Source organism: Montipora capricornis, chromosome 5 (assembly GCF_036669925.1).
Source record: "Montipora capricornis isolate CH-2021 chromosome 5, ASM3666992v2, whole genome shotgun sequence".
NCBI classification, from domain to species: Eukaryota; Metazoa; Cnidaria; class Anthozoa; order Scleractinia; family Acroporidae; genus Montipora; species Montipora capricornis.
This window is the reverse complement of record NC_090887.1, coordinates 29,614,038-29,622,101: the sequence shown is the minus strand read 5'-3', so window position 1 is coordinate 29,622,101 and position 8,064 is coordinate 29,614,038.

Genomic DNA, 8,064 nt, shown 5'->3' with positions numbered 1-8,064 from the left:
ATTGTTTTAATGATTTTTCAATTGATTCAAAATTTAGTTTACAAAACATTGATGTATTATAAGTAAAGTAAACACCTAGAATTTTAACATATCTTTTAAATTCACAAATATCTAGTTCTAGGCTACTCGCAGTCTCTTTAGAGACTCAGTTTTATCGCGGTTAATCTTAAGGCCATTGTGTGTCCCGAATAAAATAATAACATTGAAAAGAGTAAGATAAGACTGTTTGTCTCGGACGAAGGTTGTCATATCGTCAGCAAAATTTACTAGTTTTATTTCAGTCCCCCCCCACTGTTATACCTTTTATTCGATGATTGTTGCGGATGGATATTGCTAACAATTCGAGAACTATAATAAAAAGAGATGGCGATAAAGGATCACCCTGGCGAACTCCTCGTTTAACCTGGAAGGATGGTGTGAAAAAACCATTGCCAGTAACTACGCAACTCGTTATATTCTTGTAAAATGTCCTGATCCATGTTATGAAGGACGCACCAAAGCCAAAAGTTCCAAGAGATTTCAAAAGAAAGTAAAACCTAAGAGAGTCGAATGCCTTTTCAAAATCGACGGCAGACATTATGCCTTTACATCCCTTCATTTCCGTAAAGTCCATGACATCGTTAAATGTTCTAACCGCATCAAAAATTGTACGTCCTTTCACAAATGCATTTTGATCGCGATGTATTATATATGGTAGGACCTTTTCTAATCTTTTTGCGATAGCCTTCGAGCCTATTTTTACTTCTACATTTACACGAAAAATTGGTCTCCAGTTTTTTATCAGTCTTCTGTCCCTATCCTTTTTTGGATTAAGGTTTTAACAGCTTCTTTTTGTGACTTCGAAAGTTCGCCGTGATCATGAGAGTAGTTTAATGAGTCTACCAACAAATTACCACTCTCTGGCCAAAAAAAAAAAAGATAAAACTCTTTGGAGAGTCCCTCATTCCCAGGTGTTTTGTTATTTCCAAAAGTAGAGAGGACTTTAAAACATTCAGAGTATGTTAACTGGCCATCACATATTTCCTCATATCATCGTTTAATTTCGGAATTGTTAAGGAGTCCACCAAGAATGGGCAGTGGGTATCAGTCTGAATCCCTGTCTTTTCGTCATAAAGATTCGAATAAAAATTGAGAACTTCATCTAATATGTTATTCGCGTTTGTTATCTCTGCACCATCTGAGTTTAGCAGCCTCCCCAAAAAACTTTTCTTTTTATTATAATTTTCTACTTTAAGGAAATATTTTGTATTCCTTTCACCTTGTTCATACAACCTGGCGCGCGACCAAATTATCGACCCCCTCACCACATAATCGTATTCTCTCGTAAACCGTTTTGCAGGCTTCAAGGTTTTCGAGGTTCTCAGTAAAAGGCGCCTCTGCAACTTTTTCCCAGCATGCCATTAGCTTTCCTTCAATTTCGTCAATCTTACTTTTCCTTGCACTAGCTTTTACTTTGCTATATTTAATACTATCTTGACGAATCTTATACTTCATATAATCCCATTTAATTCTTTAATCTTCACAAAAGCTTATTTCTTCTAGCCATAGAGGAAAGTTGTCGCGCATTCTCTGGACAAAAATTGGGTCGTCTAGGAGACTGTTGTTAAGAAGGAGGGACCTCTGGGCTGGTCAGCCAAAGAATCCACTTCAAGAACGATAGCGGAGTGATCTGATTTGATGCTAGTAATAATATCAATTTTGGCTACATCGTCCTGGGGCAAGTCGCTAATGAACCAGTAGTCCAGTCTCCTTTGGATAATTGGTTTTCTTTGACGCCAAGTGAATTTTTTACTTTTTGGGTTACGAACTCTCCAAATATCTACTGGTTATACTGTATAAGTAAATCTTCCAAAACCTTAACTGATTCTTTTAAAGTAGTGATCCCTCCCGAGCAATCTAAAGAAGGTTGCAAGGCAACATTGAAATCTCCCCCAATTACAAACTTATAATTGGACTCTCGGAGTACCTCAACGGAAATAAGATCAGATAAAAGGAAAGGTTACGTTTATACAAACGTTGCAGCGGCGGAGATCTAACCCGAAGGTCGTGGGTTCAATTCCCTACCTGGTCAGAGTTTTTCTCTGTCCTTGTGTGGGCCCATTTCCATCAGTAGGGCTAACTCTCACATGGTTCATATGGGATAGAAATCGAGCACTTCACATTACACTCTATTCAGTTAACTCTGTTTAAGATCAGATAAAGCCTGGAAGAATGAGGATTGATTCGACGTTTTATTTGGCGCATATATATTTATTAAAAGAAAGGGGTGTATTGAATTAATTGCTTCTACGATCAGATACCTGCCTTCATTGTCAACACGCAACGATATAAGCTTGAAGTCTAACGACTTATGAACAAGGATAGCCACCCCACAGCTATGATTAGAACCATGCGAAAAGAAAAACTCACCGGGTCATTGTTTTCTCCAATGATTAGCAATTTCAACCGTGCTATACGTTTCCTGTAGAAAATAAATATCTGCGCTCTGATTTATCAACCAAGTAAGTATAGACATTCTTTTTTCGAATGCACGAATACCTCGAACGTTTAGCGAGATGGCTTTGAACTTTAAGTTTTTGCGGTCCATGATTGCAATTTGCGGTATTTAAAACTGATTGCATGGAAGACAAAAGCTATCACCCCCAACAGGACAGTTGAAATCAGGTGAACCAAAAGGTGCGAATATATAAGAGCACTCACGAACACACGACGCTTAATTATAAAAAATTTAAACGTAGCCAGTAAGAAAGACTGTTGAACGCTACGCTAGATTGGGTCGACCTCACTCGAGAAAAAAAAAAAACATTCGTTAACAAAACATAATATGGCGCTGGCATTCCAAACTCTGTGAAATTGTTGAAATGGATTCTAACTCCATTTAGACACTGAATTTGCATATAGGGGAAAAATGGGAAATTATAATACGTTGTGAATGGGTTCCAAGAAGGCATATTCGAGTGTTATAGTGTTTTGGAAATTAAATAAATTATGGATATTAGATTATTTTAGATATTCAGGTACATTTTCGAAAATAAAACGTTCACCGTTGATGTACAAGTAACGACCTTTGACTTTTGCCTGAGTCGTATTATGCTCATTGCGAGCCTTCATCATCGCCTTAATTAAGACTTGGCGTTCCTTTTGAATGGCCCTCGCGTAATCTTCTGTGATATATGCGTCTCTGTGTACACTCGATTCCTTAATCTTACCTGTCTTTGACCAGACCTTGTCTCGATCTTCACGACAGACGGAGTAACTGCAGAATCAACAGGAGCAGACAAACCTTGCTATAATGGGCCTGCATCTAACTCCATCTCTCTTACCTATTCGGTGAAATGCGTGAAATCTTAATTGGGAGATATCTAAACCAAGGTCTCTTCCAATGGTGTCATAAATAACCTTTTTGCAATCTTCACCTTCATGTTCCTTTATATTATTAAGTCTCAGGTTCTCTCTACTAGTGTACTGTTCAAGGGTTATATTCTGTTCCACTTCTTCTTTCAGGGACTGTTCCAAAATAGTTATCTCCGCCGTTAAAAGTTCCATTTCCGAAGAGCGTTCTTCTGTTTCCTTATTGAGTTGTTCCTTAAAGGTATCAACTTCGTCTTGCGTGAAATTCAAACTCTTCTCGAGGTCTTTTATAGTACGGCTCATTTCTTTAACATCCGATTTGAATTCGCTTCGTAGTATGTCTAGGTCACCATGTAATCTGGCAAGACCCTCAGTGACCAATCTTTTAAGGCATTCGATTGACTCTTTCAGTTCTCTATAGAGATCGTTTTCTGTACCAAGATCCTGACCAGCCATTTCTTCTTCGTTTGCCGATGAGCTCGAGCCAGGTTTTGAGCGCTTTTTTCCCATATAAACTTGAAATACTGCGTTACATTACTGACGATGCATTCTATAAAATAATAAAACTACTGCGCATCCTCACAGAATAGTTCTTTTGGCTAAGAAATCCATTTCTTAAGCAAGCGCTAAGAACCGCGTGTGAAGGCCATGACAGTCGGTCCAATCCCCCTCAGTTGCAATTGTGGCTCTTCCTGTAATCTTCTGCTCCCACTGTTCCTTTATTCCCTTCATCTTTTCCCCCAACCCTTCTTCGATTACTGAAAAAAGACTTTTCCTAGTCTTCTCCTTCATGTCTACCACTGCTTCCAACAGTCTTAGCATTTTCTTTCAGATCTTTACTTCCTGTCTGGCTTTTTTTGTACCCTTAACACCTTAATGTTTTTTTCCCTAAGGAGGGGGGAGTTAAGGGGGTCCTGTATTGCAAAAAAAAACCCTTCAGAACTTGTCTGTAACAACTACTACGATAACAAAACCACCTCTTCTAATCTCCTACAATCACTGAAAGAACTGCATTCATAGTGTAGCAGCGGATGGAGACTAACTTCTACGCCATGCATACCTTGTTACCGTAATTCTTGCACAAATAGGTCACACCCACCTGCAATCTCACCACAAAACCCTTCCATAGTTCCGTAAGTCTATTAGAATCTGAAACCGTCTTCCCAGTGCTAGAGGTAAGTCACAATCTTTAAGAGCCTTAAGAGCCTTTAAGAGCCGTTGTTAGTAAATATCGAGAATCCAGCGCCAAATAAAAAAAAATTCGATTTTTTTTCTCTGGCCGAAAATCCCTTTTAGTGATCTACTTTCTAATTGCTATTAAAAAGTTCCAAAGATTTTTGGTTTTAGCGCAAAATAGGAAAGTTAAAAATTGGCCTAAACCCGCCTGACGGCCGGTTTGAAATTATGCACATTAAGGCATTTCCAAAACGCTCGTGCAAAACAACGAAAGCTTGTCTATCCTCCAGTTTTACATGAGTTATTTCAAAATTTCTTGTACTTACTTTCAACCTACATTCTCCGTTGATTTAAGCTTTATTTGCAATATTTTAACCTGCGCAAAGAAGGCAATGTTTTGTACATTGCTGACGCGGTAAATTTTACCATATTTTAGAGAGCTGTAAGAACAACGGTTTATATATTTATAGGATGTAAAATAATTTTTTTAAAAGAACAATTCTTCGTGTTTTGGCATATTAAAAGGTTGGCCCGAAAATATTGTAGGTCAACTTTAACGTATTTCACACTGTTGCTTTACCCCATTTTGTATCGATTTTCACACGCTTTCAGCCCGAGAAACCTCAGTGCGAAAAAAAAAAAAACATTGTTTTAGGTGATGTGGTTATCTTCATTACATTTTTGTCTGTACTTCCTTCTGACTGGAAAGATTTTTTTGCATTCATTCACGAAAACAAACCTAAACTATTCCGCCATCCGACATCAAATTTTATCGCAACGATATTTGTATCAGTCTGAAAGTTTACATTATCCTAGTTTGCGTTAATTGAATCATTATTTACTTCACAAAGTTTCTTATCATTACAGTCATCTACACTTGAAAGCTGTTTTTTTTTACAGAGCATTATTGTAGACAGGTGAACCCTTGTTGTTAAAATTATAGCAAGTGATAACATAAGCCAAGAGCGTGATATCTACACGTCTTCCTCGAATTAATTTTGTCGAAAGTTAATTCGAAAATACTGATCCTGTAATAACCAAACCGACCTAATTAACAGTTACTACGCAATCCAAAGCAGTTGGGATACTCAAGAATCAAGTTTGTGCTGAGACAGTACAGTATGTACAACAATGGCATCTTGCAGCTTTTCATCTTTACTTCACACACCTTCAATTTGTGGACCAAGCGGAAGAGACCCATTAGATGTGCAATGCGTCACATTTGAAAACTGCAATGAAGATGTCTACTCACATCTCAAGATTTTAAAAGTCGGACACAATTTGTGACGAAAAGACGTTACTTTTGGCAAGACCAGGTACAGTTTTTGTTACTGGTTTTGTTAATAGCCACTTTAAGAAATTACGCGTTTTTGAAACTGTTTGCATCCATTGCATATTGTTTTAGGAATATTTAAAGTAAATAGTTCCCACTTAACAGTGACGATATGCCCTTACCATCGAGAGATGTATGGTCTCCGTTGGAGAGGTCGGAAATTGAGATGTGTTCCAATGGAGGTGGTAGGACACAAAGATCCAAAAACTAAGGGCGATCGGGGGTTGAGCAGTACGGAATCTATATTTATTTCATCAACACTGGGGACGTTTCACTCTGTTGAATCTTGTAAGCCACGCTTTCATTTATTTATTTATTTATCAGATCTCTTAAAAGTAAAGTTGAAAAACAAATTCCGCGAGGTTAACTTCCACAGGCGTAGCCAGTAATTTTCATACGGGGGGTCACACCGTGTCCAGCAAAGGGTACTCACCAGAAATATGTTAGGACCCCTTTTGATACGAATTTGGGCAGTAAATATCATAGCTCCGTCTCAAATTGGGTGAGGTTGGGGTGCCTTCTATAACCAGGATCTGTAATTGTATATTTTGCTTAAGTATTCTACCTCTTGAAAACAACGGGTTAGAAATTAAACAAGGTGAAGACAAGCAGATATTTTGGTATATGTTTCGCCTAAAACAGAGAGTTTTGGTTTCAGGAAGCATACCGCATCGAACACCCCACTTCCCTTCTCCCGGGTGTGTTTATCGAAATCGGGATACTTGTATTAACTGATGAACTATTTGGCTCAGCTTAAAAACATAGAACACATTAGAGCTGGCGAAAGCTTCACTGAGGTAACTAAAGGAATTTATTTTCCTGTATCTGTTTGAAATACTCTCCAAGTATTCCGGCTAAAAAGTATGATTCATTTAGCATTATGCAAGCGATGTAGAGATCATCTGAAGATACTAATAGAAAGCGCACCTTCAGTGAGAGAAGCGCACCTCTCCCTGGACGTCTCCACTGTCCTAACACCACCTGAAGAGGACACGCCCAAGGGGAAAAGTAGGGAAAGGCGTCATGGCAAACCAACATCAGTAGGTTAAGTAAAAATTCCCCATTTCATCACTGCGTTTCAGTAAGCGACCTCACGTCCAGTTAATTCTGTATACAAAATGTCACTCGGGAAGTGTCAAGGAAACGCCATACTGGATACAAAGGATTTTTGGTAGTAAGTTCTCTCGACGAGACGCAACGTAGAAGTTAAAGAGAGAAAATAAAGGGACTAATAAAGAAAGGGGCTGACTTCACTTCGCTGTTCAATCCACTGAACTAGGCCAACCTATTTTTCTTTCTTCGCGCACGTCGTGCCTACTCACGGGACACACCTGATTCCGAACTGGAGAGAAAAAATGAACATTTGATTTGGTAAAGTGGAAGAGAACCCTCTCTGTGACTTGTTTCTTAAAAGCTAATAAATTTTCTTCCTTCTCCAGGGAAGTGGAAACAGTACTGACTCTGAGGAATTAGGTGTAAAAATGGAAAGTGCTTTATCCCGATGGTCCCGTTCATCTGTGGAGAAAATTGCAAGAATCTACCGCTATTAGCGAAATGCTGGGCGACGAAGCATTGTTTCATTAACCTGATAGAGGCTATCCTGAGAGTCTAGCAAAAGCTTACAAGAATCAATAGCATGGGATCAGGGAGGCAAATTTTATCTATTATGGCAGGTGTCACAAGCTACAAAGCAATTCAAACCTTCATTCCTGAGATAACGCCGTATCGCTGTACTATGGCTAACGTGCATGGTTTGCAATATGGTAGAGCAGCCTCTGTGCCAAAGAAAGACGCCCCGAGATTACGTGTTAATAGACAGCAACTAGAACATTTTCTTAGTTTTATTTCAAGCCCTCATTTAGTACAGGACCTTCCTTCACTCAGGCGCATCAATGGCGCATCACTGGCGGCCACGCGGAGCTTTGGCTCCGTCGCTTTATTGACTTTTTATGCTTTTTCATTCCTATTTCTAACGCGAGGACTTATTCAAAATGGGTCTAAATGTTTGCTACGTCTGCCTTTGGGGTTATTTTCGAAGGGGACTGTATTTTCTAGTGAAGCTGGTTTAATATTAGTCGTGAAGCTCGGCGGCAAATTTAAACTCGATCTGAGATCTAAGAGTTATTTTAAATCTAGTCTTCCAGTTACAAAGTGGACTAAACATGGATCTACTTCGCTTCACATTCCTGGCCACGACCCTCCGT